The 15692-nt window shown below is 32.1% G+C and overlaps 1 protein-coding gene across 1 annotated transcript in view; it reads left to right on the top strand.

The window, feature by feature from the left end:
* Nucleotides 1–5806: 5806 nt before the first annotated feature.
* The window catches only part of LOC134695972 (uncharacterized), a 30080-nt gene continuing 20194 nt past the window's right edge, over nucleotides 5807–15692 (top strand). Inside the window, exon 1 of the mRNA XM_063557477.1 lies at nucleotides 5807–5894. The gene's annotated coding sequence lies outside the window, so the exon portion shown is untranslated. The remainder of the gene's footprint in view (nucleotides 5895–15692) is intronic.

Here is a 15692-nt window from a genome sequence, read left to right as displayed (position 1 = left end):
ACGTTAACAGTTAATTGCAATCTAAAACATAACTACCACTGAACATAAACAACAGACAGACATAAATAACCTATACACAATATATTAGTAATGATCTCTTCTTATATCGCAGTGACGTAAGCCACGAAGATATAAGACGACTATATAAAAATCATGACGATTTTATAAGAAGTAATACATAATTGTTTAAACGTTTCACTTGTTCTTAAAAGAGGAGATTGTGTTGCTAAAAAAAGAGAAGATACATAACCTCAATTTATCAAAAGCAGTAACACAAGTAGGGTAATGGATTTTAAGTGAAATGTCAGTGGCTTCTATTGTTCTGTGATTGAATTGATATCCTATATATATATATATATCGGCAACGTTAACACGAATCAATGTTCTGATATATGTCCATTTCTGGTACGGATACAAAGATAAACCTGCAAATTTAATAAATATCAAATGGTGTAGCAAAGGAAACACATTTAAAAGATTCGGAACATTTTTGCAACGATACTGATATAGAATATAAAGTTTTAAGAAAAGAATAGACCACTTTCGAGTTCATCCGTCACCGGAAAAAACTCGTCAATTATACGCGCCTTTATCATCGTCATTTGTGCGTTTAGGGGCGTCGTCACTTCCTTCCAATGTTGAGCGAGTGGTTGGAAAACTATAATTCTATATTGTACGAATTATTCGGCAAATTGAATTCTCAAAATTGACAATCAACACTGCTGTCATCAGGGAAATGTCAGTAAGTACCTACAGAGCAACCATTATTTCTAGTTTATCCTGCACAAAGACGATCACTAAGACGCTTGATGAACGTAAATAGTGCAGAGATACAGGCGAGCCCCTCCATCTGGTAAATGACGTCATAAAGGCGTGTATAATTGACGAGTTTTTTCTGGTGACGGATGAACTCGAAAGTGGTCTATTAATTGATATTTAGGAAGACTGCGGCACAACGAAGGGTCTTCATCAGTGTCAGCCCCTTTTTCAAAGTCTGGTAAAATGATAAGTAAAAGTTATTTGCGTGTTTAAAGAGCTGGCACAAAATGGTGATCTTGGAATTTTATCCAAATAAAATAATAAAAAAAGCAAAAAAAAAAGAAGCAGAAAACATTTTTATAGTTTCTTTTCAAAAGGTAATTTCCTCGAATTTGACTTGCCGCATAAATCTCGTAACCAGATTGGAATTTAAATGTGGAGTAACTGAACTATATCTGATTATGATTGGGTTTGTGTTATTCAGTTATTTGTCTATGCTATTTTAATGTCTTTTGGTAGAGTAATTTTTCATTTATTGCAATGGCATTGCCATTTTGAAAGTTATAAGATGTGGTCTTGCCAATGAGACAATTCTTTACTAAAGTATAATTGCTATAGAATTTAACACCTATACTTCCTCGTACGGCCTTCGACAATACTAGCAAGCAGAACACAATTTACTAAATCGCACCTACTCTGTAAAAAAAATGTACAGTGTGGTGTACTACTATGTGGAAAATTATTTCAAAATGATAGAGAAGTATATCATCGGCTTCTTAAACCATATAGACAAGGAGGTCTAAAATTACGTTCGACGGCTTCGGACTTCCCTAATTTTGATCTTTCCAAAAGTCACTACTTTACCAAAACATAAATGCTAAAAAATATTTTTACATGAAAGTTTATTCCATTACTTTCTATTTTATGCATACAATATAGATAAAAGAAGAAGATATTTTATTTCCAATTATGGTTCACAAAGGGCATAAACATTACAAAATCAATAATTTTCATAATACAATACAAACAATGAGATAAAAAAAAATATAAATGAGAACTATTTTAGTTCTTAAAGAATATGTAGATAAAGAATCTTTATAGTTTTTTTTTAATACTAATGCATTTTAATGCAAGTGTGGTTGGTATAGATACCAAACAAGCAGCCCAAAAAGAAAAGAAAAGGAAAATAGATATCCATGCATATATGTATAGCACACAATAAGTTGGATCACTTAAACATGTATTCATAATTTAATGGATGTAACGCGTCTTCTGTTATTTTGTTATGAGCCCATAGACATAATTTAGTCATGTGACCGTGACGTCACCAACGTTTTTTCGTGGTTTTCTACGGTTTACAATGGAATCAGGATTAAATTATAAGAAATGATTGTAATATTTTTTCTGTCTATTCGAAATAACATAAAAATATGGTGCACACTGTTAAATAACCCGCTATGCGCTATGCGCGTTATTCAGTGTGCACCAAATTTTTTATGTTATTTCTTCATAGACAGAAAAAAAATATTACAGTCATACCTTTAATAACTAACCTCATTAAAAAAGTTGAAGTTAAGCATGTCAACGGCTCATTCTGTAAATAAATGAGAAGGCAACGGCTCATTCTGTAAATAAATGAGAAGGAGCATGCAAATCATGCACTGTGCACCGAGGTCTCCATTTAAGGACGATAAATGTGTCACCTGTACTTATACAAGGACAATACATCTATATTGATTTAAGCGCTCTTAGTAATACCATAGGAGATGCAGGAATAAAACACAGTAATACATAGAAAGAAAATATTCGTTTGCTTTTACGTATAAATTTGAATCTTTCGACTCTCAACATAACCCTTCTTAATCAACTTCCACAAAATTTGATCTTCAGAAATGCACTAAAAGATTACATTGATTTCGTACTCGGATGAATGCGTATTTTTGATATAAATACTACATTTAGTTTAGTATAAATATTGGAATCAAACGCGAACAACATATCAACAGAGCAAATATGGTAAAGACGTTGAACTATACGCAGATACATTCACAGACCCTTAGCCAAGCTGAATGTGTCTTTTCCCGGGACACTGACCTTTGTCTTCTTCACATTTGATGATGGGAAAATTGCAGAAAAGATAACGAGATAAAGGCCTCGACAAGTGAAACATATCGCTTATATGTGACAAAGATACTCTACTAACCTAATGTGTGATACACACAATCTCCACGCGGTTGCTTTTAACCAATGATATTCCTAGAACTATATCGGAAAAAAGAAAAAAAGATGCATTCTGTTATAAGATAAGATAATTTTTATTAACCAATCATGGTGCCCAAAATTTGAGCTATACAATCAAATGAATGAATTACAAAATAAAGCACAGAAAATGATTAGAATGATTAAAGTACATTTAGACAACAAAAAACAAAAACAACACATGAATACACATTTACACTAATTAACCTGATATAAACCAAGTTATTGACAAAACATAGTTGTTATGGGTGCCACTGTGACCTGGAGAAATAACATAATTCTTTATAGTACTACGTCTATGGGAGACAACTCCTGATCAATTTTATTTCCTATAATGATATATCTATCTATATTTTTCTTCTATTTTCTTTTCTTTTTTTTTTTTTTTTTTATATAACAATATTTTCTATAATTTTCTTTCGTTCTTCAAAAAGGGAGTGCAATAAATTAGATAAGTTTGAAGTTACAAACAAATCTTCAGATGAAAGAATCCAAACAAATTTCATTTCATCAGATAATCTTGAAAAATTTTTGAATTTGGAATTTAAATTAGATACATGTTGAGATCGAGTATCTTTTAGAACAGGACATTTTAAAAGAAAATGTAGTTCGTCTTCAACTGCGTTCTTACATAGCTTACACTTTCTGTCTTCAGCTTTAATCCCAAAATACCTCCCTCTTTCGATTTCAAGATCATGACAGCTAGTTCTAAATTTTGTGATTATTTGCCTGTCTTTTTTTGAATTCATTTTTAAATATGGTTCAAACATAAAAATATTTTTAAATTTTCTGTAAGTTCTTAATTTATTGCCAGATTGTAAATTAGTACACTTCCCAGAATTGCTTTCTAAACTAGCTAACCAGCTTTCTTTAACCAGTTATATGTTTTCCTAACACTCATATGCTCAAATGTGCATGCATTTTGTGATTATATTTGTATTTGGAGAGGACGTCACTGATGATGTTATAATTTGTCTCCAGTCCCTTTTGCTATATACACCTTTGCAACTAAATTATTTAAACTAATCTAAGATGATGAACCCATTTTCCTTCATTCTTCTAAATACACATTTACATAATTATTCATACACACATTGTTATATTGCTTGGAACTTTGAGAACTTTTATTAATTACATTATTTAAAAAGTAAACATGATGTTAGTTCTGAAGCCAAGTTTTAATAACTGATAATATTAAATAGACATATCATGTTGTGGAGGGTTATTTGAGAAAAATACCTGTCAAGGGACTGTGAAATTTCCGTGGCCGCTAATAATTGATCCCGAAGACTCAGTCTTGAACATTTCACAAATACTCCTTCACAACTTGATATAACTGTTTATATTCACCGGTTTGATTTGGAAATTGATTGAAACTCTCTGTATATAGGTGAAGAGAACTATATTTGATTCACCGTAATAAGTTATAATTCTATAAAAATGTATTTATTCATCCCATGGGGGAGAAAACGGGGGAATACTTCCTTTCATTTGAGTAAACGGGGATGGGTAAAAAATAAGAGTCATAATTTTGTGAGATTTTATATTAAAAAAAATACTCCCTTTTTCATGCACTTGGCATGCTCTATTAGAATGCAGTTTCGTTTGATAAAAGTTACTGTACTCGTATATTGATTATGGATAAAATTATGATCTACAAATATCATATAAGTGTGCTATTGAAAATCTTAATTACATTATTTATGGTCCATTATTATATTAAATTGAATCAATGTGTGTGTCTGGCCCAAGTCAGGAGCCTGTAATTCAGTGGTTATCGATTGGTTATGTGTTACATGTTTGTTTTTCGTTCATTTTTTTTATATATAAATAAGGCCTTTACTTTTCTCGTTTGAACTATTTTATACAACAAATGGAAGTTTTTAGGAAAACCTTGACTGGCTATACAGCCCTTGCACGGTTGGTTACTATTTTATATTCAGCTATAAAAGCCACAGAAACGACACTATTTTATATTGTCGTTTCTGTGGCTTTTCTAGCTGACTATGCGGTATAGGCTTTGCACATTGTGAAGGCCGTCCGGTGACCTATAGTTATTAGTTTCTGTGTCATTTTGGTCTCTTGTGAAAAGTTTTCTCATTGGCAATCATACCATTCCTTCTTTTAAATGTTTTTGAAATGAAATTGAGAATGGAAATAAGGAATGTGTCAAAAACCAACAACCCGACCAGAAATTAACCTTGCCAAGATTAAGTGCTTATCTAAGCAAGGGTCATATTTCAAATATTGTATACTGATAAGTATATTTATGGTTATTCTTTTTTAAATATTGTAGGTACGGATTGTCAGTGATGTACTATTTAAACGGATTGATTTTTAGGCACACAAAACACTACCAAAAAAATATTGAAGGTATGCCCCTTTATTCGAAGTCGAACTCGTTATTGGCCGGCTTAGGTTCTCTCCTTATTTAATGGGCTTTTGCATATATTTAAGTACATGTAATCTAAAGCACCGACAATTTATCTTTAAGAAGTAAACTATGTTCCGTCAATTCTAGGCACGAAAACTTTTTTTTAATTTTTGGTTTGACTCAAAAGTAAAAAAAAAGTGTTTGTGCTTAGAAAAGATAAAAAAAAAATCATTTTTAAAATGGCATACAGGAACAAGTGTTTAGCTTATTTTCAATAGGGACAAAAAAAAAATGCGCACTTTACTTCTTAACAAGATTATTTTTCAGTAGGAAAGAATCAAACAAATTACTTAATAGACGCTTACCTCCAGATAAATGGTAGATAGAAATTACCTTATTTGAGCCCCTCAGTACATTGCAAATAGCAACTGGGTTTGTGCAGACAGGTTACAGTCCAGACGTCTTCCAGTTTTTGGAATATACATGACGATTTTGATTTTGGGTAGGGATAAGTATTTTTTTCCTCACATTTATTTTTATAATAATATTTTGATTATAGTACGCAACAACGCTGTATGTAGATCTATATAAACATGTCATGATAAATAACAGTATATAAAAGGTGTATACATATGATCTAGTGCAAGTAAATAATTTAGTAGTATATATACTTTTCCGTGATTTTAAAATCTTTATACAGGCAAACGAAGATGAATAAATAGGTCGAACATTTGGTAGGGTCCACTCTGTAACTTTGCTATGTGTTACACCCTTACAAAAAACAGATAATGACAACAAATTTCCTACTTTCGTTTTCAAACAAAAGTTATCTACCTTTAACTTGAGGCACCTGAAGGTATTTGTAAAACATTTATCTGTTAAATTGCAACTTCTTCATTTCATTTTTTTGTTTGGCTTAATGTAGATAAAAAGCCATAAGATATTACTTAGATTGACAAAATTAATGCGAAAATATGTACTAAAGTAAAAAATAAAAAAAATAACAAATGACATGAATGACGAGAGACATTAAGGGGGGTCTCATTAATAATAATAATAATAATAATAATAATAAATTCTTTATTTAAAGACGGTAACTCAATTAGAAATAGTCTAATTTCATTGAGGCCCTCAAACAAAATACACGCATACAGTTAACATTGATACATTAAATTACAATATATATTACTAGTATATACAACAATTCAATCACTAAAAAATACAAAGGGTAATAAATGACAATATTTGATATAGTTTTGTTAGAGAAAAACAAATTATTTGTATTACTTGCATATAATTTTCTAGAAAATGATTATAACTATGTTTCTTGAATAATTCCACATTAGGACATTTTTTTATTTCGAGTGGTAAATTATTCCATACTTTGGTTGCAGAGTAATGAAAAGATTTTTTATAAAAATTTGTATTTGGTCTTGGAACAAAAAGATCATTATTAGAGACAGATCGTAAGTTGTGGCGTTGCACATCATCAATATTTAGCATTGCCAAGTAATCAGGTGTTAGCCCATTTACAATTTTATACATTAAAATTGATTGTTGGTATTTTATTCTTTTGGTAAAAGATAGCCATTTTAAAGAAGAAAACATGAAATTAGATGGAATAGAAATATCACATTCCAGTATAATTCTTGCTACTCTTTTTTGAAGTTTTATGATTCTATCTGAATCTTTTTGTAATAAATTTCCCCAAACTGAACTACAATATAGTCTATATATGGTAGAATATATGCATTATAAAATAGTTGCCTTGTGTGTATTGGCAAATATACTTTAATTTTATATAAAAGTGATACTTTAGAAGAGATTATTTTACATACACGATCAACATGATCTTCCCAGCTTAAATTTTCATCAATGTCAATTCCAAGTAATTTGAAAGAATGGACATTCTCAATACATGTTACATTGGGGGTTCCAATCCCAGATCCCGCTTACTGTTTAATAAGCTTACACTATGTGCGTAGGCATGCCATGTACGTAAGCATTTTTTTCATTTTTTGTCATTCCCGGGTCCTGCAAGACCTCATTTCCCGTTTTCAAGACACAATAATTTGACTTTCAAGTTTCACGCTTACGAAAAATCGGAAATCCTGCATTACACTTAGACCCCAATGAGACCCACATTAAGAAGATGTAAGAAGGTGAGATCATACCTGCAAAGTTTTCAAAATGTCCATGGGGGTTTTGCATGCAAGATGGCTGCCATACTCCTAAAAAATCTTCAAGTGGTCATTTAAATACATTGTAATGTTGTTGTTTTTTGGCTTCAAGATACTTTTATAAGCCTCAATTCATTGTAAAATCAATTGTTTTGTTAAAATTGTAGACAAACTTGCTCTTTAAAAATTTCAATTTTGGAGTCTCCATTCGTGGGAAATCCCTTGCAAAAAGTGACAGTTGGCAGGTATGTGGGGTATGCAGTGGCGGTTCAAGAAATTTTATAAGTGGGGGCCCACTGACAGACCTAAGAGGGGGCCACTCCAGTCACGCTTCAGTGATTCCCTATATAATCAACCCTTTTTTCCAAAAAAAGGGGGGGGGGGGGGCGGGCCCCCTGGCCTTCTAAATCCGCCTCTGGTATGTGTGCTGTTGAGACAACTTTCCATCCAAGTCACAATTGATAGAACTTAACCATTATAGGTCAAAGTACAGCCTTCAACATGAAGGTTTGCCATACACCGAACACAACGTGAAACAATAGTCTTACATCACGACATAGGAAGACACACTATAAAACATCAATTGAAATGACTGAATGGCCTCAGAAAAAATGCCTTAAAAAAACTCTGATTACTATTCAGTATAACTTACTATCATTATATGCAAGTTACAATATTTAGTTAAAATGGTGTATGACCACGATTACGGTTTTATACTAAATGATTTTTCTTATGATTTTAAAGGGAAACAGAGGCTCTTGAACAGTTGAAACCATGCAAGTTCTTGAAACATTTGGCTAAGAATATTTTCTTTTTTTTCTGATATACATTGCCAGCTCCAAATGAAATTGAAATTACGAACTGCTTCCTGCGCAGTATTATAGTTATACAACAATATTTTGTTAATTTCTTTTACCGTTTTGACTTAATAAATGATATTCTGAATAATGCAGAGCTCGGGTTCCGCAAAACACCATCTTAAAATTTCAGCTTATAAAAACCATTCACAACATCTTATCAAATCTGATCTTTGATTCCATTTGTTTAGCGTCCAGTTGCAAATGGTACAGGGGTGTTCAGGATAAGAACACATTAACAATACATTTTAGTGGTAGGTCATCACGGTAAACTTGGAATGTCACTTGAAAATGAGGGATTATTTGATTGGTACCACTCAAAGACTTGTTGCAAGGTTTCATAACACGCAGGGAGTGTGGAACTCTTTCTAATCGTACTTTTTGATTATGTTCCCATTCAGAGTCAACGTGACCAGAACTTATAATCCGCACACCATAACAGATGACTGATCCACTTTGGCGAGCTTTAGTGTTTGCTGCACGTCAGAAGTATTACTTAAGGTCAATCATTCCAGTTATCGATATTGAAGAAAACCCATCCAAAGTGAATATAAAACTCTAGACTTTTCAAATACAATATGGAGTACTATGGTGTTATACTTAAAGGTGTCTTCTCCGAGGCGTAGCAGAATGTTCAGATCTGGAACTTCATCTGTCAGTTTTGACCTACATCCATAAAATTTCAGAAACAACAGCCTCACCACACAAACTATACAAATAAAATTTCAATCTATACAGCTTTCTTCTTCGAATCATCGCCAATCAGACAGACTTCTCAGTGACCTAGTATAACAAAAGATCTAAGAGTCAATGAAAGAGTAGGAAAACAAATGAGCTTGTGGTTAAATCTCCCGCGAAGCTATCGTGTATAAAAACAGGCAGTTGCCATTTCCACTGTGGAATGCTTTTATGCAAAGATCGGACTAACTGGATCATTGACTGGTTAGAATAAACGGTTGGGTCTGAAAACATATTAGTTCGATTCATATACCATAGAGACGCAGAACAGTATTAGCCGTACATGCAGATCACAAGAGTTACTGACCTTAAATTAATATCCCCGAAAATTGACCCAATGTATAGCAAACAGATCCATTTTTACCAAAAATTCATTAAGGATTAATTTCTGATTTCAATAAAAGTGTCAAATATTTGTTCCATGGCATTTCTATCACAGTTTCTAATAAATAAGAATAGTAGAAATGTATGCTAATATTACTATCTTACTGCTTGAGTAGGAAGATAATACAAATCAGTAGTCCGGACAGATTGCACAGTGATATCATAAGAGAATATCCAACATACTTTTATAATATAAACAAGAAGTTACTGCTTGTTTCTTTAATTGGCCATATGTATGACATTTTCGACATATCCAGCTTGATTGCATAGTCAACATCGTCAATAGGGTTATCTTAACTTAGACTTGCTTTTCGACTGAATTGTGTTAATTTTTTTGTCTTTAAAATAACTACTTCTTGTCTACCATGATATGCAAATGCCTAAAGGGGTGGCTTGCAATTCAGTTTTAGACATGAAGAACGATGAAGTCCTTTTTAAAACCAATAGACGGCACTTAATTATTGTAAAGTGATAATAAATTGTTCTGAAAGCAGATATTACTTCTGTAACTCGATCGTTGTTAGGAATGCTAAAATTATAAGGCTTAAAGTTTGTGTCTCTACAATATCAGAATCCTTAAAAACTAAGTACTGCGTAAATTGAAATCCTTTTTTTTATTTTTAGAATTTCGAGAAATCAAAAATGAAAGTAGCTCTCTCGTTAGTTTTGTTCCAAGTAATGACAATATTGAATTCTACTTCAAACAACTTATGTACTACGTTTCTAGCCTTGCGGTGTGATCAGTTAATATATACCTTGTCAACATACACATTTACCTTAACATTTGACATTTATGGAGGTCTGGATTGGGACCCTAAATACATTTATATATTTTATATGTTTTATTTCATTTGTCTATTTCCTCATATTTGAGCACCCCCATAATTCTGTGTTCTATATTTTTTGTCCTGTTCCTGTACTATTTATTTTTTTTACCCATTTTTTTCTATAGATTTGACATATTTTTATTTACTTTAAACACTTAGTCTAATTCAACCTTATTCAAATAACGCATCACTTCCACCTGAAGTTTTATAACAACTATATCTAGTATATTTTAAGCATGAATTTGATATTAAATTATTATTAAAAACAGAGTAATAAAATTCAAAAGTATGAGATTGATCAATTTCAAATTGGCTTTGAATAGCTTAATAACGAACTTTTAAAGGGCCTCTAGCTGTCAAATTCATGGTCACCGATTTGACTCAAATTCTCATATTTGATTTATAACAATGTAAAACATTTATCCAAATTATCAAAAGTCTATCATAAAAAAATTACAGAACATGATGTAGATAAAATATAGGTTCGTTTCGTGTGCATTTTAGTCCAGACGCCATCTAATTAAATATCGAGGTGACCACAGATGACCATATAAGCGATGTAAACATGAATAAAGATGTGAATAGATAAAACCAACACGTGCAATTGGACTTTTTTTCCTAGGTCTGTTTGAGTTTATTTAATTATTATAGATTAAAAATATATGTTTCTCATTGTTTTTAACCGTATAAGAATGATTTTATAAGGATCGAATCAGTAATCAAATGATTTACCGTAGTTTCACTTTCATTGTTGACATTCTTTTTCTTTAAGTACACGTACAACATGCCTTGTCAATCTCTAGTTAGGGGTTAAATTGAAGTTCACATGAATACGGATTTAATGAGGTCGACTTATTCACTTGCAAGTGAATAGTGAATAAGTAGTTATCAATGTTTCTTCGCTTAATTTGACAAAATTGAACCATTTTGGCTGCTAAAAGCTAATAATTATTTCACTATTTCACTTTCATTATTGATTAAACAAAACAAATCTTACTTTAGTTTTTAAAGGCAGTGCTTTAAGGCCTGACTTTCAAGTCATGAGGTACATCTTTTCATACGCGACATCCAACAAAATCTATGTAGGGGGTCTTTTGGCCAGAAATAGATCCGTAAATGTTCAATTTTCTCCTCTCCTTTTTATGGTATGATATGGTTTTTGTTTCTTTCATTTACATTGGGAAATAAAGAAACGATCGATGTGTATTGTTCGTTTTCAAAAACTTGTTATAAATGTGTATTTTGCATTATAAGCAGTCAACCTGATTACAAACTATCATTATTTGTATTCCGTGTGGAAAGAGGTCATGTCAATTTCGAGTGTTTTCTGACATCTAAAGATTTTTTAATCAGTTCAGACGTTGATATAACAATGAAAGTTCGACTGAACATGATAAATATTGCATTTTCTATAATTCAAAGCAGAATTCGGTTTATGAACGAGATACATTTTGTACCGTAAGCGTTTTCAATTTCGTTAGTTATGTATGTTGTCTACGTATTATCCTGGTTCCCGCTACTACGTTCCGGGAGTTAGCTGTTTGATATATGTGTAACATTACGATCGGTTACCAGTCGATATACGCGTGTATGTGTATATGACACAGTACGTTCTACGTTGGTGTTGGGAGAATTTTGATTAAATTCTAAATGCTCATAGAATAAGAAATATAATCTAAACTGAATTATGTACCTCCTTCTCAATAATGTATTGCAATATAAATATAAATCCCTTTTGACAAGAGAAATCTCACTTTTGTCAGAAATATGTTTTTCACATGTGCAAAGGTAATCACGTGTGGCGGCCATATTGGTTTGTTGACAAATTTTTGAAGAAGCCTCTAGAACTATGACCTAAACATTGATAGTCTTCCAAAACGTAAACTTTATGCAATACTATTTTATCAATCATGATTATTTTCAGAAATTTAAATTTTATTATTTAAAGAAATAAAATTATAACAATTACGATTTTAGATTAGAGATTTTACACAGACATGCTTTGATGTATTTATAGCCAAATTAGTTTACCTGTGTGAAAATGTAAATAATGGATATTAATTTGTTTACTAAACAAGTAAAGACAAACTATGGATGGAAGATAATAATTCACATAAATATTTCAGGACATTTGATTTATTTTAAAGAATATAGGATTTAAAAACTGCAAGTGCAAACAAATTTAATCATTACATATCAGCTGATAATTTTTTAAGCAAACATCGCAAACATCCTGGTGATGTAACTGATACAAATCACTCCATCAATCCTCCAGCCCTTTCATACATTAAGCAATAGATCTACTTATTATTGTAGAATATTCAATGAATATAGATTCATCGGGTAATCAGATATTTTTAGCTGAGTATTTTTGGGTACAAGTCAAATCGACACCTGGTCAAATCGGCACCCATAGAAAGTCAAATCGGCATCTTGTCAAATCGTCACCTATTTAAAGTCAATTCGGCATCCAATAATATTTGATATAATATATGGGACTGGGACTATTATGCTAATTTATTGACATAATACTTGTTGTAATATATTATATTTTTGTATGCAATTTAAAAATCATTTAAAGGACAATGCACTATTCTTTTTTTTCACAAAGACCAACAAACAGGTTGTGCCCCCCCCCCCCCCCCCAAAACCGTTATGAGTGGTGTCCCTTAAATGAGGGACTGTGCCTAAAACAAGGGGTGATTTTAAAATTTACTGTTGAAAACAATAAAAAAAAAATTAAGATTTTTAACTGGAAAGTGGGAAAATTCATTATATTTGGAACAACTTTTCTAAATGAGGGGTCATATATATATTAATAAAGAAGATAAAGAAGATATATATAAGTTTAGAAACATCACAAAATTCTTTTGACATGTTTAAATTTTTGAACATTTAATACTTAATAAACGCATAGTTTTTGGGCTGGGAAAAGTTTCATCAAATAATAAGAATAAAAAGGTGCTCATTTTTAACAGCGGGTTGTAATGTTCTTCAAATGAGGGTTACCCCTCATTTGGAGTGTTGTTCCCAACCTGTTAAAGGTCAATCTTTGTGCATAATTCAAAATTGGAAATTTCAACAAGTATTTAATATACTTTAATACAAAAATAAATAAACCCTGGTCTGCTAGCTACATGTTCATCTTTTCTACCAATTTAATAACTAGAAACATGCAAACAGACTTAAGAAAAAGGCATGTAAGTTCATTATACAAATATGACACTTTTTCTAGACAATCCAAATCGTGCAAAATACTTTACTAAAAATTGTAATGTTTGAAATTGTTGTTGCGCACTAAAACTAGAGGCTCTAAAGAGCCTGTGTCGCTCACCTTGGTCTATGTGAATATTAAACAAAGGAAGCAGATTGAAAATTGACTACAAAGGTCAATAACTCCTACAGGGGTCAATTGACCATTTCGTACATGTTGACTTATTTGTAGATCTTACTTTGCTGAAAATTATTGCTGTTTATAGTTTACCTATATCTATAATAATATTCAATATAATAACCAAAAACAGCAAAATGTCCTTAAAATTACCAATTCAGGGGCTGCAACCCAAAAACAGGTTGTCCAATTCATCTGAAAATTTCAGGGCAGATAGATCTTGACCTGATTAACAATTTTACTTCACGTCAGATTTTCTCTAAATTATTTGGTTTTTGAGTTATAAGCCAAAAACTGCATTTTACCCCTATGTTCTATTTTGAGCCGTGGCGGCCATCTTGGTTTGATGGCCAGGTCACCGGACACATTTTTTAAACAAGAAACCCCAAAGATGATTGTGGCCAAGTTTGGATCAATTTGGCACAGCAGTTTCAGAGAAGAAGATTTTAGTAAAAGATATATAAAATTTACGAAAAATGGTTAAAAATTGACTTTAAAGGGCAATAACTCCTAAAGAGGTCAACTGACCATTTTGGTCATGTTGACTTATTTGTAACTCTGACCTTGCTGAACATTATTGCTGTTTACAGTTTACCTATATCTATAATAATATTCAATATAATAACCAAAAACAGCAAAATTTCCTTAAAATTAACAATTCAGGGGCCGCAACCCAAAAACAGGTTGTCCAATTCATCTGAAAATTTCAGGGCAGATAGATCTTCACCTGATTAACAATTTAATCCAATGTCAGATTTGCTCTAAATGCTTTGGTTTTTGAGTTATAAGCCAAAAACTGCATTTTACCCCTATGTTCTATTTATAGCCATGGCGGTCATCTTGGTTAGTTGGCGGGGTCACCGGACACAATTTTTAAACTAGATACCCCAATGATGATTGTGGCCAAGTTTCAAATAATTTGGCCCAGCAGTTTCAGAGGAGAAGATTTTTCTAAAAGATTACTAAGATTTACGAAAAATGGTTAAAAATTCACTATAAAGGGCAATAACTCCTAAAGTGGTCAACTGATCATTTTGGTCATGTTGACTTATTTGTAGATCTTACTTTGCTGAACATTATTGCTTTTTACAGTTTATCTCTATCTAAAATAATATTCAAGATAATAACCAAAAACAACAAAATTTCCTTAAAATTACCAATTCAGGGGCAGCAACCTAACAACGGAATGTCAGATTCATCTGAAAATTTCAGAGCAGATAGATCTTAACCTGATTAACAATATTACCCCATGTCAGATTTGCCCTAAATACTTTGGTTTTTGAGTTATAAGCCAAAAACTGCATTTTACCCCTATGTTCTATTTATAGCCATGGCGGCCATCTTGGTTAGTTGGCGGGGTCACCGGACACAATTTTTAAACTAGATACCCCAATGATGATTGTGGCCAAGTTTGGTTAAATTTGGCCTAGTAGTTTCAGAGGAGAAGATTTTTGTAAAAGTTAACGCCGGACGCAGGACGACGACGACGACGGACGACGACGACGGACGCCGGACGCCAAGTGATGAGAAAAGCTCACTTGGCCCTTTGGGCCAGGTGAGCTAAAAAACATGAAAACTTTCAAAAGTTGTTGGGTATCTATGTTACAAGTCTTACTATCTTTATGTCCCATTTATGGACATTATGTTTTCTGGTCTCTCCGTTCTTCCTGCTTGAGGTTAAAGTTTATGGTCGAGGTGTGTTTTTATGAAGTTGAAATCCAATCAACCCAAAACTTAGTAAACATGTGTTCCTAATGATATGATCTTTATAATTTTACTGCCAAATTAAAGATTTTACCTAATTTTCAGTCCACTGAACATAGAAAATGATTGTACGGATGGGAAATCCATATACTTATGACACATTCTTGTTTGAAGAAAAAAAAATACATCACAACGATAATGGAACAAAGCAGCCTGCTT

This window comes from Mytilus trossulus, chromosome 14 (genome assembly GCF_036588685.1).
Source record: "Mytilus trossulus isolate FHL-02 chromosome 14, PNRI_Mtr1.1.1.hap1, whole genome shotgun sequence".
NCBI classification, from domain to species: domain Eukaryota; kingdom Metazoa; phylum Mollusca; class Bivalvia; order Mytilida; family Mytilidae; genus Mytilus; species Mytilus trossulus.
The sequence above is the reverse complement of the archived record's forward strand: the minus strand, read 5'-3'. Positions and strand labels throughout refer to the sequence as shown.